The following is a 2,507-nucleotide window of genomic DNA, read 5'->3' as shown; positions in this document are numbered from 1 at the left end:
GAGTGCAAACCAACAAAAGAAAGGAGCTGAGCCCTGAAGGTTCCAAGGCCACGGTCAAGCTCAGACTCCTGACCCCAACCTGAGGGGTGTGGGCTACTGGGAGATGTCTCCTGTGTCCCTGCGATTCCAGCCCCAGCCTCAGCCTCCACATCTCAATGGAAGTGGGCTCCCATTAAAATAACACATATGGCCACTCAGGGAATGTGAGCTGCCCGCCTACTTCCCCAGGGAGGCAGAAGTTTCCTTGCCTTTGGGGATGAACTTCAGCGAGCTGCTAAATATTCAGAATCGGGACTGTCCCCGCTTGGGGCCATCGTTCAGAAACTCATGGCCCAGCCCGTGGCCACATTTTCCACAGGACACCTTTAAAGCTTCAGGTCGATTGTTCTCCGGGCGCTTGACCACGCTGTCTCTGTGGATGGTCTCGGTGAACGCCGGCCAGGGAGAGGAGTGCGCATACTTGGAGTGGCTCGAGAACAGCTCATAGCCACATTTGGCACACACGTACACACCCGGCTCAAAGTGGTTCTGGTAAACCTCGCCCCCAAAGAAGCTGCAGAAAGACATGGCACTGCTGAAGCCACTGCAAGATTAGTCAAGTCCCGAGGCCACCGACCTAGATCGCGAGGTCGCTCCCTGACGCCCTCCAGGCTTTTCAAGAGACTCTACTTAAACTAGTTCGACATCATTTGTTGTTAGGTCCCATTGTGACCCTATGAAAAACATGAAACCTGTTTTATTCTGTGCCATCCTCATCATCTTTGACATACATGAGCCCATTGCTGCAGTCACGGTGTCAATCTGTCTCATTAAGGATCTTCCTTTCTTTTGCCAACTGTCCACTTTTCCAAGCAGGATATCCCTTTTCAAAGAATAGCCTTCCTAGAGGAGCACTGGTGGGCTTAGTGGCAAGAAGTTTCGCTGTAATCCTTAAGGCATGCAGTTCGAATCCCACCAGCTGCTCCATGGGGGAAGGATGGGCAATTTCGTTCTGAAATTTGTCTCAGAAAACCTGCCAAAAGGTGAGCTATGGGTTGTTCCTATTCTAAGGTATAGCAGTACCCAAAGCATGTAAGACATAGTTTTGCAGTCCTTGCCTCTGAAGAGCACACTGGCTGCACTTTTTTCAAGGCATAGCTGTTTGTTCTTTTGGCAGTCCGTGGGGTATTCATCATTATGTTGTTGTTATTATGTGCTGTAGAGTCACATGCAATGCATGGTGACCCTTTAATAACTCTGAACTCTGACCTATCGTGAGCCAATCTCACTGTCTTTGACATACCTTCCCTCATTACCCCATTTACTGTGTAAATCCTTCTCATGCAAGGTCTTTTCTTCCTGCTCTGTCTCTCTACCTTTTCAAATATGATGTTCTTCTCCATGGACTGGTCCCTCCTGGCAGCATGCCAAAAGTATGTGAGACAAGGCATCCAAATCCTTGCCTGTAAGGAGCAGTTTGGTTTCAACTTCTCTAGGACAGACTTGTTTGCTATGTTCAATTCTCTTTTTCAGGACCACAACTCAAAGGCATCGATTCTTCTTCTATCATCCTTAGCCATTGTCCAGCTATCTGATGTATAGCAAGTAATTGTAACAACCAAGGCTTGGACCACATGCACCTTAGTCTCTAAACTACTGTAGCAGGACAGAGCAGGCTTCAAAGCTACTATGTATAGGTTTGCTATGAGTTGCAGGCAACTTGACGGCACATAAAAACAACAACAATAACAACAACATTAAGAACTTCAGGTCATTGAGAGAGAAGAAAGCACACGCCCAGTCAGTGTTAACTAAAAACTTTTAAAACATGAACAATAGGCAGATGTTGTTGTTATGTGCCGTGAGTCCTTGTGACTCATAGCAACCCTATGTATAACAGCCCTAAACTCTGCTCTGTCCTGTGCCAATTGCACTGTCTCTGACTAGGCAGATATATAATTTTAAATTAAAAGGTTTTCCTAAATATGGTTTATATAATCAAACCTTTCTTAAACAAAGGCAAGTCTTGGGTATATGATCTGTACAAACTCACAGTAGTTTATACTCCAAATAAAAGTTCTCCTCCTATTATAATGATGACTATATAACTATTTTCTTCCCCCCCCTTTTTTTGACAATATAACTATTTTCTTAATAAAGATAGGTGTTAAGGCTTAAGGCATTAACACTTTGTAAGGCAAACATCTCAACGAAGAAATATTGTTTGCTTAAAAAGATGTATCTAATAAATTAAAAAATGTATCATCTCATATTAGGCCTCTGACCTTAAAATTTACATGAGAGAATGAATTACATCTTAAATTTCAAGGAAAGACACAAACTTCATGTGAAGAGACAGCAAAATTTTAAACCCATCGATTAATTGAAAAATTATAATGGAAGCAAATAATTGATCTCCAGATGTTGTCAACAGTTCATAAGATAGACACATATTTCACATTGTATTTCTCTAATTATATTCTAGCAGCAGGTGGGATATTTCCTTGGCAATGGGAAGTAGAAATAGT

General features: G+C 43.2%; 1 pseudogene; it reads right to left on the bottom strand.

Annotated features, from left to right (window-relative positions):
- Window positions 1-216: 216 nt before the first annotated feature.
- On the bottom strand, window positions 217-567 carry LOC102876098 (annotated as a pseudogene).
- Window positions 568-2,507: the final 1,940 nt, after the last annotated feature.

This window comes from Elephantulus edwardii, unplaced genomic scaffold, assembly GCF_000299155.1.
Source record: "Elephantulus edwardii isolate Elephantulus edwardi_28Jun2011 unplaced genomic scaffold, EleEdw1.0 scaffold00140, whole genome shotgun sequence".
NCBI classification, from domain to species: domain Eukaryota; kingdom Metazoa; phylum Chordata; class Mammalia; order Macroscelidea; family Macroscelididae; genus Elephantulus; species Elephantulus edwardii.
The sequence above is the reverse complement of the archived record's forward strand: the minus strand, read 5'-3'. Positions and strand labels throughout refer to the sequence as shown.